The sequence below is a fragment of the Notolepis coatsorum genome, assembly GCF_963971535.1.
Source record: "Notolepis coatsorum genome assembly, chromosome: 1".
Lineage (NCBI taxonomy): Eukaryota > Metazoa > Chordata > Actinopteri > Aulopiformes > Paralepididae > Notolepis > Notolepis coatsorum.
In genome coordinates, this window is record NC_140165.1 from 48,476,050 (window position 1) to 48,500,057 (window position 24,008).

A 24,008-nucleotide genomic window follows, 5' to 3' on the forward strand; every position below is an offset into this window, starting at 1 on the left:
ACCACATTAATCAAACTATTAATTATAGTTAACACAGTAGTCAGGATGTCCAGTGTACTGGAGCGCACCGATTGTTTGTCACCACTAGAGGGTGGTAGGGCGCCAATGTCAGGCCGAGGGCCAATGTCAGATAGAGGGCATTGCCCAAAGTTAGGTGGAGGATACTGCCCAGTGTTACCATCCTGCCCAGTCCAGCCAGGACCGGGCCTAGGATCCTGACAGCGGTCAGTATTTCAGTGTGCATCCATGGCTCAGCGCGATTTTTTACCCTGGTGGTTCTTAGGGGGGCCATGTTGTTTAGTATTGATGAAAATTTGGGTTTACTGTATTATAATAGTAAATAGAAAAATATGTTGTGCTCTTGCTTTTTTCTTTTTGAAGGTGGAGAGAGTAGCATTGCTAGTGCCACAACAGTTTTATTTGAGGTCCATAACAGTACATTGTACTAAGCAATTGTTGGCTCATTAGTTTGTGATTCACATGCACTAAAATTCACCAGAATGCAGGAAATTAAGTCTTTGTAACAAAAAATTTCCTGGTGGGGGACCCCCAGACCCCCCACTTAAAAAGTGGCCTGATTGGGGCTATATTTCACGCTATATCTCCCGGTATGAATTATTTCCCCAGTCCGGCCCTCATTTTTTAGCTCAGCATTTTCAAATGCCCATGGTCATACTTCAGAATAGTCATACAGTTTTCTTCAGAAAAAGCTATCTCAAGGATGTACCGCACGTGAGCTGTCACTTCTAGCTAGGAGAGTAGTCCAACGTGCGTCCCGAAACGTTATTCAAACATGTTCATACTGAGTTGGATGGCTAGAGATCATTTACCCCGAGGGAAAACTAAAATACTTTTGAAATAAGGTTTGCGGACGGTTTCACGAAGCTGTGACCTTCAGCCCATGTCCCCGGCAAGTGGACTCACGTGACTGCCGGCGTGACGGAGTTGGGCCAAGGATCAAGATAAATGGAACAAAACAACACTGTATTCTCTTCTTACAAAATCAGGTCTGTGACCATTAGCAAGTCTGTGATTATGTGGTTATGTGATTTATGATTATGTATATGTGTGCCTGCCATATGCGTGCCTGCCTATACGGTGCTTATACATGTATGGGCTTTGATTTGTCCCTGTACACTGTTTTTTATAGATGCACGAATGCATAGTGAGTGAATGTACAGAATATGTTTTAAACTGTTTTTATATTAGCTTTAATGTCCTTCTATTTTTCTGTTTCTTTTCTGGCACATCTAGCCCAGGGACTACAACTGAAAACTAGCAACCCTGCTAATGTTGTCATATTCATTTTTTTTTATTAATTTATAAATGTATAACTGTTGATTGATATGCACTGTCCCTGATCAAATAAACGTAGTAAACTAAAACTAACTACTTCTAGCTAGATTGAATGCAAGGAATGAATGCTGCTGAGGAGCCGAGTAGGTACACGTTTGTCTGGACCCAAATGGACTTTATTTATATGGACTGCAGTGTTTTTAACCAAAGCGCTTTACAACTCACCAGGGGTGTAAAAAGTACCCAGAAATTATACTTAAGTGAAAGTATGGGTACTGTACGTCTTGTTCAAGGACACTTACACACGAAATCGCAAGGAGCTGGGATCAAACTGGGAACCTTCAGATTACCGGATGACCACTATACCTCCTGAACCACTGCTTTTTATTTCTCAGTGACTATTCATCTTTTTAAAAAGCATTTCTCAAAGTATTTTAATGTCTTGAGACTCTCCACACTTTAGATCACACAAACACACTTTATATTTATTGATAAAGGATTTGCACTACAACTCGTACACCTACTGTAAATTGTACCTAAATTGCACCTCATCCCATTTCTGCCTTGCACTATATAGTATTGTATATTAGTACACTGCATAGTATATTGTATATTATATGGTAACTCAGTTACGTTTATTCTGCATCGAACATTGTACATATGTCTATACTTCTAATTTACATGCTATACTATGTTATTTTATTTCATACTTATCTTGTCTTGCACAGTCTCTGGAGCGTAACAGTAAGAAGCATTTTGTATAAAAGTATTCTGTACTTCTGTATGACAACTATTAATGAAACTTGAAACAATGTTTGTTTCTGAAGTGTGTGTGTGTGTGTGTGTGTGTGTGTGTGTGTGTGTGTGTGCGTGTGTGTGTGAGAGAGGGGGGTGAGAGATGAGGAAGGGGCCAGAGAGAAAGAGAGCTGGGAGAGTGTGTGTGTGTGTGAGAGAGAGAGAGGGGGGGGTGTGATTAATCAGCCCTTGTGTGGGTGAATGTAACAAGTTCCTAACGTTTTCTTTCCCCTATTATTTCATGCACACTTTATTCATTGTTTTAAATTATTATGTTATTTTGTGCATCACTCTGTTTTGAATTGGATGCAAATTTGCAATGCATGAGGGTCGTCCTTTTGTGTTAAATGGCTGCATAAAGCAAGCATTTGTTGACTTGCATGTTGATAAGAGACATTAAAACTTGGAACTTGTAAAAATATAAAAAATAAAAAAAGATTAATTTGCGATTAATCGCGAGTTAACTATGGACAATCATGCGATTAATCGAGTTAAATATTTTAATCGATTGACAGCACTAATATTTTTTATATATCTTTAGGAAGCATTTGACAATGTCTTTTAATGTCTTGAGACGTTGACCATTATTAAACCAATGCGGATGTGAACATTATGCGCGCAAGGAACTTCCTTTTTTCTTTGCGCTACGGAATAAAACCTGTTCAAAAGTACCCCCAGCAGCTTCAGCTGCTTCTCCAACTCCCTGACACAGTCCCATACTAAATTCTCCCAACATCCCCCAGCAGCCCGATCGTACGGAGAGAGCCGGGGCTGGACTCTCTGATCCGGGTCAACACGCGCATACATTTTTAAGGTGTCATTCATGCTAACAGGAACTGCCAATGAACATTGATCTCTCCACACACAAGCACACTTGAACACACACACATACTGTACACACACACACAACACAACATGCTGCACTCGCACACACACACAAACGCACCACAGGTCACTGTAAACACACAAGAAAGGACATGAAGCGGGCATGACCAACCGCATTTCACTGTATGCCCTGGGCCCTATTCCCCGTACCTGGTTCAACTAAGTCGATCAAGATGTCATTATCCAGCTTCAGTTAACCCGATGTTTGAAGCCGGGATTTTCCTGTTCCTCGAAGGTGGATTCAGTCTCGTTAACTCAAGCCAGACTTGAGACCCAGGATAAATGCGCGCGGCCGCTTCAGTTGGAAAGCCAGCACGTATCGATGGCAGAGATCCTGATTCTCTAGCGGCATTGATTGATTAATTGATTTAAAACTTTATTAACATATTGCAGTACGGCTCAATCGCCTCGCCGACAAGTTAAATGCGTTATCTATAGGCTAATCTTAAGTCCCTCATTACCTCAATCAATCAGATTATATTTCTTTAAACTTGCCTGCTGGATTGAATAATCAAATGAGATCTTGCTAGCGAAAATAATTAGTTAAACTGTTATACAGAATTACGATACGGCTCTCTTACCCATTGATTGATGTGTGGTCGATCTTTTACTTATCTCTACTGTGGTGTAACGGGTTCTTCTTTTGACTTTCACGCAGACGACCGGGGTTCGAAACCCTAGTCTTTTCCTTCTTTTTGCAATATAGGAATAATTCAATTTGGTGCACGTTGAGAGCTATATAAAGAATGACATCCTCAATGCATGTAGATTTATAATATTTTAACTTAAAACCAGGCTACTTTGGCGTATAATCATTAATATTATATTCCGAAAAAATATATTGGAAACACGGGGTTTCGAACACCGGTCACTGGGTTGCCAGGATTGAGCACTACCGCTGAGCCACTGTGCCACATGGGATAAATTCATTGTTTATACATTAATGAACGAGAGACCCGTGTTTAGAATATTCTTTATTTTGAATGAAGTTTTATTTCTTTATCCTCATTCATTAATGTGACGTCAACGGCTCATTCAATTTCTCAAATCCGTCAAACAGCGCATCTCATCAGACATCTTAATCCCAGTTACAATTAAAATAACCACATAATGTGTACATCGCACCGAGCGAGCGCCACGGTATATATAACGTGCATTATTTAGGACAAAGTGAATTTAGTATCAGCATTTTGGGTCTATTTTACATTTCAAAAGCCCCCTCTGGAAGAATGGAGCACAAAAACGTAATTCAGAATGGTATAATGCAGATCGTAGACTGTGGGAATAATTTCAGGAAACGGGCTGTCACTTCTTTGCGGGGGCGTGGCGATGGTTGATCCGGCTAACTTGAACTTAAACCCTGCTTTCGACCAGGCTCAAACTTTTGGATCTGTTGTCATGGTGATTTGGAAAATCCAGGTACGGGGAGCCGGAAAGTCCGGCTTAAGTCAGACTTAACCGAAAGTTATCCGGCTAACTCAGTTATCCAGGTACGGGGAACGGGGCCCTGGTATGTATGTGATGAATAAAACTCTTGAATCTTGAACCCCCCTACTTCTGCGAGTCACTTTTCTAAGTCTTCACACCCATGAGGCCCGGGCCTGCCAAGCAAGACAGACGACCGGGCCATCGATCGAAACCAATCCAAGGAGTGTGCTGTTGAATTAGATAGTATCTACGGTGTAGTGGATTACGTTTAGCCAAGTTTAACGGGCACAGGCACACGTGTAAGCAAATACGGGCCTAGTCTATGTAAGAAACACACATGGACGCAACCACACATATACAGATGTTCCATAACTCCTTAATCTAACCCTATAACTCCTAACCTACTTTACTTTGTGGCCAATGTCCCCACGATAACAAAGAACACGTTGTTGTCATCACTTGTGGGGACATTTGTTCCTCACAATGATAGGAAAACAAGGACACACACACACACCGGCACAAGAATACCTCTAGAGAGTAGCTGCACAAACAGTATTTACTGCTGTCTTCAATTATTGATTAGTTTGCTTTCCTGCTGTTATGATAGGCCCCTCCCAGATGAACCAAGGAGAATACCCCCTCATAAAAACTGCAACAGGATTCCAGGACACTCTCTTGTGTACTCAATCTCTCTCTCTCTCTCTCTCTCTCTCTCTCTCTCTCTCTCTCTCTCTCTCTCTCTCTCTCTCTCTCTCTGTATGACCCTGCCCCACCCCTCTCACCTTAACTGCCTCTTAAGAACAGACCACATGGTTCCTTTTCTCTCTTCCTCTCTCTCTCTCTGTCTCTCTCTCTCTCTCTCTCTCTCTGTCTCTCTCTCTCTCTCTCTCTCTCTCATTTACTCAATATATTTCTCGCTCATGCACTTAATCTCCATGTTTCTCTCACAAACAGTTTCTGGTCTGTCTCTCTTCCTCTTGTTCTCTCTCTCTCTCTCTCTCTCTCTCTCTCTCTCTCTCTCTCTCTCTCTCTCTCTCTCTCTCTCTCTCTCTCTCTCTCTCTCTCTCTCGCCCAGACAGACCTTTCTTTTCTGGCCTAGATTTGCTATAGCAGCAGAGAAAGCAGGTGTCTGCCAACACCCAAGAGGAATATTTTAAGGCAGCAAAATGCATATACAGGAGTAATTAATAATTCAAAGTGTAAATGTATGGTTTGCAGATGGAGCCATTTAGAATGATGATTAACAACCATACAACCATATAACAACCATAGCCCCATGCTTGTCATAGACACAGCTACAGTGGTAGTCAATATATAAGCTCCACCACCCTGCAATTTATTACCTAGGACGAAGAACCATATTTTATGTGTTTACTATGTTTTATGTTTTCAGAGGAACAATGTACAATCTAAATATGGTAAATTATGTTGTGTTCATTCATAGTTAAAGGTCCCATAATGTACTCCTTTTCATAAACTTGTGGTACTATTACTCAGTAGTACTAATGTATACATTGTATACCCATCACCTGTACATATATTAATATTGCACTTTACTGTTACATTTGCACTCTGATTGGATGCCACATTTTGGTTGGACGTGTGCTTTATAATGACAATACATTTTCTAATTGAATCTGAAGACTGATGATTGCAGTGTATGGTTAAGTGTTGAGCACCTTCCATTTCTATACTTTGTCACATGAGGCCTGACATCGCGGAGTTCCCTTTGTCGACAAGAACACAAACCAAGGTCTACAGCAGGTGAGGGTGGAGGAAAATCAAAACATTGTCAGTTCAGCCCTGCGGTAAACTAGCATACAAAACGATTTTAATGATGGAGCTGTTGTTGCTGTGTGGGTGTGCATGCAAACTATGAGATCATGTGCAATTGTGTATGAAAGATAGAGAGAAAGAGTGAGATAGTGTGTGAAAGAGAGAGAGAGAGAGAGAGACAGTGAGATAGTGTGTGAAAGAGAGAGAGAGAAAGAGAAAGAGAGCATGTGTGAAAGAGAGAGAAAGAGAGAAGGTATGAGAGAGAGAGTGTGTGTAAAAGAGAGATAGAGAGAGAGAGACACAGAGAGAAAATGTTTGCTCTTCTTACATGGCCTTTTGTCAAACACGGCAGAAGGAGAGGGAACAGCCTCGCGTAGCGTTATCTACAAGGCTACACGTGCGCTCCGCACCGCACTTTGATTTGAGCTTGAGAGAGAAACAGGGAGAGGCCCCCGCCTTAAAAACTAAAGCCCAACCACCACAGGCCTGTCCAGAAGGTAGACATAGAAAGAGACACCGCAAACTGCTTTATACTCCCCATCAAAACTGTTTCTGTAAAATACAATAAACACACACACACACACATACAGTACTACATACACAAATACTGGATTTCTGGAGTTTCAACGTCAAAACGTTTTACAGATTACCCACTTTTCGACAGCTGCATTATTGCCAGGCCTCAAGATTAGGAGGAGGAGGGGATGGTAGGAGGACAGGAATCATTTTACTCCCTGAGGAGCCAAGTTAACCCCAAGTCAGATGGGAGAGAGAGAGAGAGAGAGAGAGAGAGAGAGAGAGAGAGAGAGAGAGAGAGAGAGAGAGAGAGAGAGAGAGAGAGAGCACTTAGGGGCATACCCAACTTACAATACATGGCCCATCATGAATGATTAAAGCCCTATTTCTTATTCCGACAACCTTACCAATCTTTGCACAGTGTAATGGAAGCCAAAGTGGATGGAGCACAGAGCAAGCATTTGCATCAAGCAAGCAATCTCCACCGATATGTGTTTAAAGTGGAGGCTGGGGGCTATGGAGAGAGAAGGAAGGAATTTTTTCTTTATTTTTTTTTTACTATTATGGTCTATTTAAACGGGAGGATATTACCTGTTTACCCACTTGCTGCAACCAACGTTTTGCTCGAGGTCACCTGACTTATATGTTTACCCTGCCAGCTGAATATACAATTCCATCTTTAGAATTCCACAGTGGGATCAGCCTCCTGGTTGTGGAGAGGTCGCGGCTCCGGAGACAGAGGTGGAAGTCACAGCGCTGGGGGCAGAAGGGCGATGCGGATGGATGGATGGATGGATGGATGGATGGATGGATGGATGGATGGATGTACATGGTAGCACTGGAAGACCTCAGTGAACATGTTTCAAAATGGGTTGAAATTAAATCATTTGGTTGCGGTTGTGTGTCATGCCCGATTATATGATCATACTGTAGCGGGTCCGTCCATCAGCATTGAAAATTCACTGGTGGCCCGCGGGTCACATCCGGCCACAGAATAGGACAGCCCGACACCACAACGGGTTAATTGTATTTTTGAACCTCTCTGTTTAACACTTTCAGTGCCCACCACGTGATAAGACGTTTTATCAGCCCAATGCCTGAATGCCCACCACGACAATTAGCATTTTATTTTTTTATTAGCGATCAATTCATATTTCATCAACCGAGTCTCCCGTTGGTATGCAGCCCCTGTAGGAGCTCAGATGTGAGAAAACCGCCCCCTATCATCTCCCAGATGGTAATGCACCCTTTTGGAATGGACTCAATGAAAATGGATGAGAAAAGAAAAATCCGGAATCCACATTTTACTTCTCAGGCATGTAACCCGAGCCGATCGGATTCATTGTGGAGCCTCAGAACAGCGTGGAATATGTGTTTACAGTATGTAGCGTTGGATCAATAAAATCAATCGATTTTTGGAATGGCGATCAGGAATTGGAATGATCTTTTTGGAGAACATCTGATCTGAGGTAAGGAATCTATTTTACAAGTCTTGGGATAATCAGAGTTGTATTCGCTGAGATCTCAGCGTTCGCCCTATGTGTGTGTGTGTGTGGGCGATCGCTTTGAGGAAATCAGAGAATCGATTTTTGATATTTGAAAACTATTCATAAATAGGCCGAAAAATTACAATGTTCTAGAATATTCCAGTAAAGGGCGATTGTCATGGAATATTTATATTTTCCTTGAAAACTAGGGCTTTTCAAAATGCTATAAAACGAAAATGAACCGATAAAAAAACAATCCGCTTCGACAATGTTGACTGGAAAACGAGTCATTGATAAGCGATGGGCAGATTAGACACATAATTTAAAATATAGATTAGGCGTTATAAACGCTAACATTGAAGTGGATGGTGGGCATTCAAGCGGTAAATCAAGATTAAGCTTGGGCTCTGAAAGTGTTAAGCTTCATGTATGTATAGAAAATATTTAAAAACTAAATAACTGTGACCTCTACATCGCTTAGCTGTTGTTTCAGAACCAAGGACAGCGTGCTGTTGTTTCAGAACCATGGACAGTGTGCTGTTGTTTCAGAACCATGGAAAGCATGCTGTTGTTTCAGAACCATGGAAAGCATGCTGTTGTTTCAGAACCATGGACAGCATGCTGTTGTTTCAGAACCATGGACAGCATGCTGTTGTTTCAGAACCATGGACAGCATGCTGTTGTTTCAGAACCATGGATAGTGTGCTGTTGTTTCAGAACCATGGATAGTGTGCTGTTGTTTCAGAACCATGGACAGCATGCTGTTGTTTCAGAACCATGGACAGCATGCTGTTGTTTCAGAACCATGGATAGTGTGCTGTTGTTTCAGAACCATGGACAGCATGCTGTTGTTTCAGAACCATGGACAGCATGCTGTTGTTTCAGAACCATGGATAGTGTGCTGTTGTTTCAGAACCAAGGACAGCTCTGTTTGCTGCATGTAGGCCTGGGGTGCGTGGCTAGGATAGGTAAAGCTTAAATGAATGGAATGCGGGTGTCTCCATGCAAGAACGGGGACAAACTCATAGCTCTCATTTATTCCACTGGCATGGGAATATTTTCAAGGTGGCATTTTTTTCTACGACAGGCCTCTGATTGCTCAGGGTATGGCTCTCTGAAAGTTCTGTAATGGTGATTGTATTATTTTTACAACAGCAACCGTTTCATTGAAAATGAGACATACAGTACAGGTTTAACATAACTGAAAGTCGGCTTGATGAATGCATACTTATCAGTCCATTCTTCATGAGAGCTGCAGTTTTCCATGTCAGCGTTGCACTGCAGGCTCTTTCAGAGTGACATTTTTGCTTGCCTGACAAACAATTCAAAAGGCTTTTCTTCCTTTAAACATTTTCCACAAATCAGGACATAATACCATGAAAATCATTGATGGATGACAAATATAAATTACATTGATTTTGTAAGAAATTAGGCCTAAATATATATTTATTTATATATATTTGTTTGTATTATTGGAAGTTCCGACCCCCACAATGTCTGCTTAGACAGATTCTGGACAAATATAGTTGATGACCCGTGCTGTATGGGGTCACCGCGATAATACAAAATAGTTACGAGGGACACATTTCCCAACACATATTCGTCTCTACAACAACAGTGTATATTCGACATTTATCAATTGATTTTACAATCACTAAAGAGAAGACGAAGTAAACTGGTCATAATGTGGTGATTTCACACAGGCTATTTCAGTACAGCTCCTGAGCAGGTGGCATTTACCAAACGCTCATGCAACAGTGATATAACATCCAAGAATGGACACTTCTGAGGAGTGTCATTTTGCACTTTTTTTTGCCCAGTGTTATACACAAACCTGTTACCTTGGCCTAAGGTCATACGATATCACACAGTCTGGCTCGTTACCCCCAATGTTTGTATAAGATTAGATAAGATAAGATATTATTGATCCCCTTGGGGAAATGCAGGCATCATAGCAGGATGGGGGAGGGGGGAGGGGAGGTACAGGTAGTAGGGCTGTCAGTTTATTGCGTTAATTAGATTAATTAATTACACAGCAAATTATCGCGTTATGAAAATTAACTCAAAATTTAAAAAAAATCGCCGATTTAGCTGACCTCGTTCGTCACCTCGTTCGTCTGCTGGCTGTGGAGCCTATGGTCACAAGTTTAAATCACTCTTGGTTAAATTTTTTTTTTTTTTACGTTTAATTAATTTATCCACTCTGGTTGGATGGTGTGTATGTATATGTATGTATTGTGCTGTATAATGACAATACATTCGAAGCTGTCTGACGCGCCACTGTTGTGTCCATAGGCAGCGTAGCGATTTCAAAATGAGATTCGATTCAAATGTATTGTCATTATACAGCACAATACATACATATACATACACACCATCCAACCAGAGTGGATAAATTAATTAAATGTAAAAAAAAAAAAAACTTGAACCAAGAGTGATTTGCACATGTGACCATAGGCTCCACAGCCAGCAGATGAACAAGGTGACAAACTAGGTGAGCTAAGTCGGTGGATGTTAAAACTGAGTGACTAATCCATGATTTACACTTGTGCCAATTGCGTTTGTCCCTAGTATTGGCATTAATAAATCAGATGTCATGCTAATATGTCATGTTCTACTACAGTATAGTCTATTTGCCATCCCATAGAGCCCCATTGTGAACCCTGAAATTTCGGAACCACCAATGTTTTATGATGGATATGGATAGTACGGGTCCCCAGCACTCAGAAACTGCCGGATGCTAAGTTGTAAATGTTGGGCAACTTTTTTTATTTGCATAATTAGCACACATTTGCATAATCACCTAGATGGACAAATTTCAGAAACTACTTGATCAATTTTAACAATGTTGGAGTTGTTTTGGGAGTTATTCAGCATGCTGAATCCATTTGTGATACTTAAGAGAAGAAACCAGTTTCAAAATTGCAATATTTACTGGAATTTACCAAATTTCTACTCATTTTGGTGCAATTTTTTAATGAATTTTCAGTTTATAAATGTTTCAGAAGATGCTGAATTTACAGATAATTGTCATGGAATGTTCAATTGTAAACAGAATGATAATAATAATAATAACTTTAATTTGTAGAGCGCCTAATGGGGTACTCTAGGTGCTTATGCTTGGTTACTGGGGTAACTGCTGCAGTTGAGCTCTGCCATGAGTCCATGTGGCAGCGGAGCAGTTTGCTGCCACAACTAGAAACTATTCTATTGGATTTTTGTATGTGAATGAATGAATGAAAACTTTATTTAACAGATTGCAGAATGACTGACTGTTACCTTATAAAATTTCCTCAGAACCCCAGTTCCTAGCCTTGACCTAGACTTCAGTGCGCTAATCGTTAACGCAAAACTTCCAAGTGAGTAGTGGCTAATTTGCACCATGATCTCATTCCTACTGTGGCAACGAACAGCTGCAGCAAATACAGACCCTGATTTTCAAGGATTGTTGTTTCAATGCAAGTTGAGAAAATAGAAACAGATACACAAACTGTGGTTTTATTACTATCCAATAACAAACACTGAATATAATATGATCACAAGCTGTAGTAAGCTAGCTCTTAGAGTTAACATTAGCCATCTGACGGTAACTAATATTACAAATGAAATCTATTATTATTATTATTATTATTATTAATGCTAGCATAGCTTAGCTATGTTAGCAATGTATGTCATGACATGAATGTGTGATTATTACCCGTTATTACTAGGGATGCTCGATATTGGCTTTTTTACCGATACCGATATACCGATATTGTCCAACTCTTAATTTCCAATACCGATATCAACCGATATCAACCGATATATGCAGGGTTTCCACCCCCCCAAAAACAGAATAATTTCAGGTAATTAACATTACATATCTCTTGTTGTGGAATTAACACAACATTATGCATACTTTTGACAATAGATAAAATCTGAATTTGTTCTTACTTGCTTGCCTGGGTAAATAAAGGTTATAGAAATGTAAAAGAAAAAAAAGAAAAATATTTAAACCGATACCGATATTTTCCGATATCACATTTGAATGCCAATATCGGCCGATAATATCGGTAGGCCGATAATATCGGACATCCCTAGTTATTACCTAGCCTTGCGTCACCAGGCTCTATCCCTCGTCACACAGAGAAGCATCTAGTTTGATTCTAAATATTGTATAGAGTATTCATATGGTACTTTTGCTCTCCTTAATGTAGAATTGTGTGATAGAAGATCTGAGGCACTGAGGCAGAGAAAGAGACCCAAAAGGTAATGCAAATACCAGTTTGTTCATGTAGGATACCAATAACATGGGAAATACATGTTTTCATTGGAATAGTGAACAGCCCGTCTGAAATGTACATCCTGGCAATGTATCCATATTGCTCTGTAATGTAGAGTGTGTGGTAGTGCAGAGACGGAGGATATAAATAGTGCATTCTTCTTTTGTTCATTTCAGATTGACATGTCAAGGAAGAAATTCTTATTTGAGCCCTGTGACGGCAAGGACAATGACTTCAAGACATCTGGACCAAAAGGCATTACAGCTTTGCTTCAGAGGAGTGAAGAGCTTGACGATTCAGCTACAACACATGGTGTGTCAGCATCTGTAGTTTGTCACAAATCATGTTATAGCTCATATACTTCTAAGTCTAGAAATGCAACGAAACGCAAACTCAGCTCATCTGATGGTGCCTTTGAGTTTTCTAAACAATGTCTGTTTTGTGGTATCATTTGCGAACCCAAAGACACCAAACACCCTGATAGATGGAAGCCAGTGAAACAATGCCAGACTGTTGAGAGACCAGGAAGCCATCCTTCAAAAACATCATCTTGTCTAAATGTGATGAGCGCCAGGATCAATGGGCTGAGGAAGTGGCTCTATGGGTAAATGCCTCCCTGGACCTGCATGCAGCTGATGCCCAGTATCACACCATGTTCAATACAAGGGAGGAAAGAGACTGAATATGACTGAATATCAAATGAGATTATTTATTCAATTTGCCTTGAAGGGTTTTGATAATAATAATAATAATAATAATAATAATAATAATAATAATAATAATAATAATAATAATAATAATAATAATAATAATTATAATTATTATTATTATTTAATAATAATAATAATAATAATAATAATAATAATAATAATAATAATAATAATAATAATAATAATAATAATAAACTGTATTTGTATAGCACCTTTCATACAGAAACTGCAGCTCAAAGTGCTTCACAACAGAAAAAAAGACAGGCATAAAATGAGCACAAGTGCAGACATATAAAATCACAGTTTTTCACATTAGGATCTAACGTCCCAACAGGCCATTAGACAAATAGACAATAATATAAAATAGACAGAGTAAAATAGTGCAATAGTGCAGTGCAATAAAATAGTAGAATATAATAGACATAAAATGAGCACATAAAGTGCAGACATATAAAATAATTTTTTTTACAGTGCAATAAAATAGTTCTGGATTACTGTTTAACAGTTTAAAGTAATCTGTACTGTCTCTGTTTGGTATCCACAGTTTAAAATTTGACAGTCTTCCCTCCTGTTTGATACCCACTTTGACCCTTCAAACCTCCCACTCAGGGCAAACCTCCCTCTCAGGGTGCAGTTCCCTCTCTCAGGGTCCAGGGCCCTGTTTCTTGTACGTGGTTCAACTAAGTCGATCAAGATGTCATTATCCAGCTTCAGTTAACCCGATGTTTGAAGCCGGGATTTTCCTGTTCCACGAAGGTGGATTCAGTCTCGTTAACTCAAGCCAGACTTGCGACTCAGGCTAAATGCGCGCGGCCGCTTTAGGTGAAAAGCCAGCACGTATCGATGGCAGAGATCCTGATTCTCTAACGGCATTGATTGATTAATTGATTTAAGACTTTATTGACAGATTGCAATACGGCTCAATCGCCTCGCCGACAAGTTAAATGCGTTATCTATAGGCTAATTTTAAGTCCCTCATTACCTCAATCAATCAGATTATATTTCTTTAAACTTGCCTGCTGGATTGAATAATCAAATGAGATCTTGCTAGCGAAAATAATTAGTTAACTGTTATACAGAATTACGATACGGCTCTCTTACCCATTGATTGATGTATAGTCAATCTTTAACTTATCTCCAATGTGGTCTAACGGGTTGTTCTTTTGACTTTCACACAGACGACCGGGGTTCGAGACCCTAATCGTCTCCTTCTTCTTGCAATATAGGAATAATTCAATTTGGTGCACGTTGAGAGCTATATAAAGAATGACATCCTCAATGCATGTAGATTTATAATATTTTAACTTAAAACCAGGCTACTTTGGCGTATAATCATTAATATTATATTCAAAAAAATCATATTGGAAACACCGGATTTTGAACCCCGGTCGCTGGGTTGGCAGGCTTGAGCACTACCGCTGCACCACTGTGCCAGATGGGATAAATTCATTGTTTATACATTAATGAACGAGAGACCCGTGTTTAGAATATCCTTTGTTTTGAATGAAGTTTATCTCTTTATCCTCATTCATTAATGTGACGTCAACGGCTCATTCAATTTCTCAAATCCGTCAAACAGCGCATCTCATCAGACATCTTAATCCCAGTTACAATTAAAATAACCACATAATGTGTACATCGCACGAGCGAGCGCCACCGTCGCCACGGTATATATAACGTGCATTATTTAGGACAAAGTGAATTTAGTATCAGCATTTTGGGTCTATTTTACATTTCAAAAGCCCCCTCTGGAAGAATGGAGCACAAAAACGTAATTCAGAATGGTATAATGCAGATCGTAGACTGTGGGAATAGTTTCAGGAAACGAGCTGTCACTTTCTTTGCGGGGGCGTGGCTCTGCGTGATCCGGCTAACTTGAACTTGAACTCTGCTTTCGACCAGGCTCAAACTTTTGGATCTGTTGTCATGGTGATTTGGAAAATCCACGTACATGGAACCGGAAAGTCCGGCTAACTCAGTTATCCAGTTAAAGTTATCCGGCTAACTCAGTTATCCAGGTACAAGAAACAGTTCTAGGCCGGGGTCCTACACAGTTTTAAAGCCTGACAGTATTTCTTGTTTGATACCCACACAGTTTAATACCTGACAGTTTTGAACCTGTAATAAAAACAGAGTAAAATAGTAGGCTACAGTGCAATAAAATAGTAGAATAGAATAGATAGTAAAATTATGCAACAATGCAGTGCAATAAAATAGAATGGACAGAGTAAAATAGTGATACAGTACAATCAACAGCGGAGTGTATTACGTTTTAGCTTATTTTTTTAAATATTAAGAGATCTAGCTTCCCTAATGTCCATAGGTAGTGTGTTCCATAACTTTGGCGCATAGTTTGCCAAGGCTGCATCCCCGATTCTCTTTAGACTGTGGCTTGGAACCTTCAATAGACCAGTAGTAGATGATCGCAATGTTCTAATCTAGAAGGCACATAGTTGACTAGAGAATTTGCAATGTACTGTAGCTTGGTCCTGTTCCATTTAGTGCTTTGTATCTAAGGGAGGAGACCTTGAAATCGATTATAAATGTTACCGGAAGTCAGTGTAGGTTAGCTAATACTGGACTGATGTGGTCTGTACTGTGGATACAAAATAATATTTGATGCTTTCATAATGCATTTTAAATTTGAATATTAGGTCTGTTCGCTCCAGTGTTGTGTGTCTGTATGAGTGATTGAGTGGGTGGGTGTTTGTATGTGTATGTGTATGTGTATATGTATGTGTATGTGTATGTGTATGTGTATGTGTATGTGTATGTATATGTGTATGCATGTGTATGTGTTAGGGCTGTCACATTATTTTCGAATTTAATTTCGAATTTACATAAAAACACGAGATTCGAACTTGAAGAATTTTTTTTTTATTATAATAATAATAATAACTTTTAAAAATAAGGATACCGGTAAAAACACGTGTTCCAAATAATTACTGGTCATGGTTATTATTAGTCTTTCAATTTGAATATCTCTCAGGAGTCGACCAGCATGCCGGCATGACCAAGTGAAGTCATTTGTCTGACGAGGTCTGACAGAGAATTTCCAGAATACTCATCGAAATGCATAAATTGCACTATATTTGTATTATTATCTTCGCCGTTTTTGATCACACTAGTGATCACGCTAGTTGTCGGTCTTTTTGGAGTGCATTTGGAGTTGTGTGCCATTTCAGAGGAGGATTATGAGGAGAGGTAAGAAAATAATTGTTTATACATATAATTGTTTCTACATAGGCAACCTGAGGGCGCATTTTCATTGTTTCTAATGCTTCAGGAGCATGTTTACATTTGCTCAGCCTGATGGTAGAAAAACACATCTTCTAAAATCGTTTTTGTGTTTTGTGTACAGTATGCAGTATACAGTATGTACAGTATGAAAACAAACGGTCAGGTCATATAGGTGAGACTGTGCTGAAAAGAATGATGGTGAATGATACCAAACATACCATGGTAAAAATCATATGAGACGGGAGCTTGAGTCTGACTACTGGATTAATGATAAGACAGGATTTCATATGGACCAACAAAACGGGGTGTGAGTTTCCGGGAGACTGATTTGAGGGGAAAGTCTCGAGACGAGAGCCATACATTCCCACATTCATCGACGAGCCCACGCGTTTGCAGGTAGTGAACCTCCTGGCCACAGTACAGACATCCAATCCAATCTAATCCACTTTATTTATGAAGCACATTTAAAAACAACAAAGTTGACCAAAGTGCTGTACAAGTTCCACACATAAGATACAAACAAAAACATAAAAAAGATAAAAGCACACAATAAAAACATATAAAATATGTCACATAAAAAAGCAGGTTTACTGTTTAAAAACAAAAAGCCAGAGCAAATAAATGTGTTTTGAGGCGTGATTTAAACACCTGCAGAGTGGGGGCCTGCCTAACATGCAGTGGCAGCTCATTCCAGAGCTTTGGGGCTGCCACAGCGAAAGCACGGTCCCCCCTAAGCTTCAGCCTGAACTTGGGAACAGCCAGGAGGAGCTGGTCAGAGGACCTGAGGGACCTTGGAGGAACATAAGGTTCCAGCAGGTCCGAGAGGTAGCCCGCATGCACCTGACTGGAGTCTTCGGTGACGCTCGTCGGAAGAGAGATGAGCATGGAGGGGGGGGGGGGGATTCCGCCACTGTGGGACGGCTAACACTAGCCCTCTCTTGACGGCGCTCACGTAGACGGGTGTCCAGACTCCATCACTGAGTCCATGTCGGAATATCCCTTTTAACGCTTTATCGTCCCACCCGGAGTGGGCAGAAAGGATACGGAAAGCAATGGAGTATTCGCTAACACTGCAGTTGCCCTGACGGATGGCTAAGAGTCCGACAGACCCATTGGTCCCACCGAGGGGATGGTCAAAAACTTTTTGCAGCTCAGCAGTAAAATCGGCAAAAGACGAACAGAGGGGTGACCTACTGTGCCAGAGCTCTGATGCCCACGCAAATGCATCCCCTTTGAGCAGGCCCATCAGGTAAGCGATCTTAGATGTATCAGTTTGGTAGGTGAGGGGCTGTGCAGTTCCAGAAGGGACCGTGTCGCTGGGGCCCGGCTCCGTCCAGGTCCTGGGATATGGGGGAGCCCTATCTCTCGGGGTGGATGGCGGGAGGATGGGGATATTTCTTTATTATTTCTGTTATTTGAATGTATTGTCTGATGTATGTTTGTAAACTAAAACTAAAACTGCAAATAAAAATGTAAGTTAAAAAAATAAATAAAAAAACTAGTGCACATTGAAAAATAAATATCGACATTTTGTGACGTCCCCGTCATAACGTTCGGGTGCTGGAACATAGAGACTGGGGTGGGGCTGGCGAGGCAGAGAGGTGAGCGGCAATCAGACTTCATTGATTATCTTGGTTAGCGGAGCTGGCAGCGAGTGCGTGGAGTGAGGCAGAAAGCTCCTGGAGCATGTGTGTGTGCTGGTTTACCAATCCTCCTTGGCTGGTGAGGGCATCCTGGAGCCGGTCCAATTCTCCTGAGTCCTGTGGTGCTGGGTCCATGTTGGTCTGAGTGTTCCGTTAGGGTGGCGTCTATTTTGGAACCCAAGAGCAGAACACAATGCACAGGAGAATGAGGCGGTTTAGGGTATTTAATGAGACACCCGGCATATGACAAGGCAGGTAGTGAGGGAATACAGGTGAGTGAGGTATCTCCATGCGATCCCAGGCATCGTCCAGGCTGGTGAAGTCCACAGGTGGGGTATAGGCCGGAGGTGTGCAATCATACACACAGAAGAGTAGGGTTGGAACGAGGCAGGTACAGAGGTCACGACATACACTATAAATATACAGAAGTATATCGAAAATGGAAGTCTCAGATCCTAAGACAGGTGAAACAACACTCGGACGAGTAGTGGCAGGAGTGCAGGCCTCTTATCCTGGCTCGGTGATGATGATGTGACCAGGTAGACAGAGTGGTGATGAGGTGGAAACAGGAAGAAGCCCATATAAGGGCGTGGAGACCTGCTGCCAGACAGGGGAGAGGAAGGCTCTGGCTGTGGCTGTAACACCTATTTCAGAACCACAACCCGAGATGAGCTGCACGCATGCTCGCAGCCTCTCTTCTCCCTGCCTCTCGTTACTGACACCACGTCTTCACTGAAGCACTCATTGGATTACACTTTATTGTCAGAGAACAACCAAATATTATGGGAAGACTACATCTTAATCTACAAACTGGGTAAGAAGAACACCTGATTTAGCAGGGGAGGGAAGGTGTGAAGGCCTGATATTCTATACTCTTGACAAAAATGATGCTAAATAGCACTAAAAGTGGTTATTTGGCTCTACAGGCGCTGTAGAAAGAGATGAAGGAATTATAAAACATTTAATAAAACAGGCAAAAAGGGCAATGTATACTATTACAATAAAAAAATATTCTGTTTCTCATCTATTCAATGTCCACAGAGAGAGCTCAGTACAGAACACAAGTACATTATGAGGAGGTAGAAATATATATATATATATATATTCATAATTCATTATATGCCAATATTAAATCAATGTGATGCTTTGAAGGCACACCAATTGCATGTCCAATGAATATTAAGTTAGAACATTAATTTGTTGGATTTAATGTTTAGTTCTTTAATCTTGTGTTCGAATGCTAATTTGTTCATTGTGCGCGTGTGTTCCCGTGTGTGTTTGAGCGTGTCTGTGCTCGCAGGCAAAGCCCATTTTATCAAGACACATGGAGAGGTTGTATCTGGGATATTGCCTCTTGTCTGACTCTCAGTATGCCACTAAATTTAGTGCAGTGTCCTTCTGCCCTCCAATAATAACAGTGTTCGCCCACAAACATCACATCAGTGTGTGTTTCTGTGTGTGTGTGCTTTTGTGTATGATGGGACAATAAACGGGTCAATGAAGCAACTCAAGAGAATAAATCCCACACAAATCCAGAAGATGTGTCTTGTGGGTATGATCTTAGTGTGTGTGTGCGTGTGTGTGTGTGTGTGTGTGTGTGTGTGTGTGTGCGTGCGTGCGTGCGTGCGTGCGTGCGTGTGTGTGTGTGCGTGTGTGTGTCTGTGTGTGTGTGAGTGTCTGAGTGTGTGCATGTCTGAGTGTGTGCGTGTGTGCACCCAGGCATAATGTGTGTTTGTACTCTCCGGTACAAGGGCATTAACCTGAGGTGTATTCATATTGTGCAGCTAAGCTAGTGTCTCTCCCAGTAATGTGGAGTACAGAGACACATCTGTCATGATAGTGCAGAGCCTGGACAGCTGGAGACCAGGAGTCAAGAAATAATATCTATTAATATATTAATATTATATATAAGTATCTGGAATACTGGGACTTCTCTCAGCCTTTTCTCTCTCTTCATTGTCCCACTAATGGCCGTCCTCTTTACTCTGTCTCTCTGTGTTGGTCTCTTTCTTTATCGCTCCCTCTTTTTCCCCCATCTCTCTCCCCCCCTTTCCTTCCATATACACTCTCCCTCCCCCTATCTCCCCCATTCTTTCTTTCTATCCCCCTCTTCTCACTCTCTCTCACTCCCCCCCCCCTCCTTCTCTCTCTACCCCACCCTCTCTCATGCCCTGCTCTGCTAGTTGCTACGGCAACCGACCTCATCACGATATGGGCAACCCTCCCTTCCTCCCTCCCCTCATCCTTTCTTCCTGTTTCTCCCTCTCTCATTTTCTCTCTCCCTCTTCCATTCCTATCGTTCCCCCATGTTCACCTCCCTCTGTATCTCTCTCTCTCTCTCTTCCTCCTCCCTCATCTATGTCCTGGTTTAACCCCCCCCCCCTCTCTCTCTCCTTTTCGCTCCCTCCTTCCTCCCTCCATCTGCCGGCCCAGGTGACCTCAGAGCAGCTGTAGGGGTCTGTAGATTAAAAAAAAAAAAAAATTGGAATCAGGTGCAAGTTGTGGTAGACATTCATAATATCTTCCCCAGATGATCCCACCCAGATCCGCAACATATATAATACATAATTATAAATATATATCATTTTATAGATTGGATGAGCGGTGCTCCCGTCAATTTGGTTGATTTGGTCAGATTCAGAAGTCATGCTTAACCACTTAACCCTCATCTGCCAACTCCGTGCTGCGTTTTTGCCGATCAACCAATACATTGTTGGAACGTTGAATTTGCCGCTGTTCGATCGTCACCACTCTCAACCTATTGTGTGCTTCCAGTCTCGAGTTAAAAGACGAAACATCCGGCGAACGTCATTTGACAAGCCATTCGGACGAGTAACCACGTCCGCTTTGGCCGGGTCCTGAACGGATCAGTCACCTCTGATGGTGAAAATTATTGACCACCTTTGTAGCCAATTAAATTCCGGAGGGAACGCTATCCCACGCGGGGGCTTGATTGCAACGGAAAGACACAGAAGAAGACAGGGAAATAATTTGTTTTGACTTGAGCCTCGGAATGAATGCAAGTGGACGGCCATTTTGGATAATCATGCCGAATTAACACCGGTACATACATTACCAAACACACATTTTTCGTGGGATTGTTATAAGCGTTATAAACGGACCTGTACTAGATTCAGGCTATGGAACAGTTATGTTTTCCAGCTCCTACCTCTCAGCTGGAAGTAAAAAACAGGCATCTGGCAACAAGTAAACTGAAATGTGAGTACACACAACTTTTACTTCAGTGTGTTCAAACATCTGTTACTCTATTTCATTAGCACTCAGAGTGATCTTTGTTGTGGAAGAAAGTTCAGAATGTTTCCTTTCAAAAAGAGACCAGACTCATGCATGTGCTATAAGTATAAAGTATAATAAATTGCGAATTACTTTGGGTATGTAAGTTTCAAGTTCAAGTTTCAAGTTTCTTTAATAGTTGTCATACAGAAGTACAGAATACTTTCATACAAAATGCTTCTTACTGTTACGCTCCAGAGACTGTGCTAGACAAGATAGTATCAAATAACATAGTATAGCATGTAAATTAGAAGTAGAAAATGAGGTCACAGTGTTCAGTATAGACATATGTACAATGTTCGATGCATAATAGACGTAACTGAGTTACCATATAATATACAATCGTCAGGTGTGTTGTGCAAAACTAGACCCATTTTGCCCGATGCATATGTGGTCAACAGTGTTGTGTTGGGTGAGAGTAGCAATGGTAATATTGGTCGCAATATGTTGTCATTTTGAGTCAGGAAATGCACATGACACTAACTGCAAAAGTTGAGTTATGTAAAAGCCACGGCCGTGCGTGCAGTAAAACCAGCCCCTCCAGAAAATGGTACCCTCCTATTATTGATTATGTATTTTAAGTTTGTATTTTATGGTCATTTCACACGAGTGAGGAAAAAGACTCACTGCTTACTCTAATGCTAACTGCAGTTCATGTAACAGCCACCGGTGTCATTAATGAGAAGGGATTTCTGATCCTTCCACACAGCACCTTTAATCAAATACATAATAATTATCAAGCAAGATAATAGTATTATATATTATTATTATTATTATTATTATTATTATTATTATTATTATTATTATTATTATTATTATTATTATTATTATATTAACACTTTCCCGGCCACTTTGATGCGTCTAATATCACTCTAGACGGCCAGCATATCAAAACAGACTTGCATAGTTCGTGAGGCTGTTTGTAGAGCTAAATCTATACTTTATAGTATTGCTATCTGTCCATTCTCATTGTCAATTGAGACCATACACCGTCCCTTCAAAATGGCTTAAAGAAATAATTTTTTCATCAATACGTTCTCATTTTATAGCGTCTTGAATATAAGCGTTATAAGGGATTCCGGCTAGGATATTTCCTGGAAGGCTGGATAAAGGGCTAATAGCTACTAACGTTATATCCAATGGCATTTTGGTTATACAGAAGCTACAGTTAAAACTCAAAGTGCATATGATCCGTACAATCCTCGACCATGAATGCATGAAAGGGGGGGGGGGGGGACACACACGTCGTTTCTCATTATTGATTACCTATAACCGTGTTAGTCTCAGTAGCCACATTCATTGATCGGCTGGTTGAGTATGATAACAAGGCCTGATCAGCGTGTAATTTACGTGAAAAAGATCTTACCGTGTGCCGGATGGATCCCCCAGAGCATTTCCCAGTTATCGATCGCCATCTGGTAGATCGATATGTCCATTGGCTGATGATAAATTCCTTTACTGCATAGTGAAATCCGCGTCCCAAAACGTATTCCGTGCAACAGGCTATAGGGATCGCTTCAGGTTAGTAGAAAACTACATTGGAAATCCAGAAAAAACAAGACAACTTCTGCCACAGGGAACACTGCATTATCGACATAGCGCCCCTAAGAGGATCTGGCCGGTAATGCACTTTTTCTAATTCAAAGAGTAAGGTACATCTGCAGTGCCGCTCGGCGACCTTGAATAGGTTATTAAAATGGAATAAAAGCCAAAACAAGCTTCCCACGGACATGTCCGTGGTCGGTCCACAACCGTTGGATTCGAAACACGGATATATATACGTCCTTGGCCGCCATTGTGTTAACACGTCCTGTTTTAACATGTTTTCCGAGATCAGATTCCATGTCTTTTCCATACACAATACCAAAACGACGCCTCTATGAGCAGTAAATATGTGCATGGCTGGAAAGCACCTCAACACTAATTATCATTTAGAATAGCGGTATACGTCCCACTAGATGCCGACGATATTGTGTTTTATGTCACACCTCTTGATTCTAGAACACCGGCGTGCTTAGTGTCTAAAATGACAGACAGGAGCGTCATTATATGCCTGGCTTTGTTTGCTTCAGTGGGGGGAGGGCGGGGGGGGAAGCAATGCTGGCATAATGAGGGGTCTTCTTTGCGGCGATGTTGTGTGATCTCTGTTTAAAAGGGACCACAGGCGGAGAGAGAGAGCGGGAGAGTATAGGGCTATTAGCGATTCAAGCCTGTGGTCTGCGGCGCCGCCGGTGTGTCGTTTGATGCGGGGAATGGGGGGGGGGGGCAAAGTGAGTCCAACCAGGGGCTTGTGAGAAGAAAAGACTGGCAGCATTAAAGCCAAGGAATAGCTGGTGGAGAGAGAGACAGAGGGGGGGGGGGGGACGACGACGACGAATAGGGGGAGTTGCTTTATGATGCCGTGGTTTAAGAATTATGGTGCTGTGTTGTCAATAGCATGGTACCAAGAAGCTTATATGACATAAAGCGTCCAAAATGTACAATGAGTACATTTGTATTTGTCAAAATAGTTGACCTTTAGCTCTAAATGCAGCCGTTGCGAATTATGCACCAAAGCTATGGAACACCCTACCTATGGACATGGACCTAAGGAGGCTAGATATCGACTCTGCCACTTAGACTCATTGGGCCTCATTCATCAATACTCTCTTATTATTTGTCTTATATTCTTGCTTA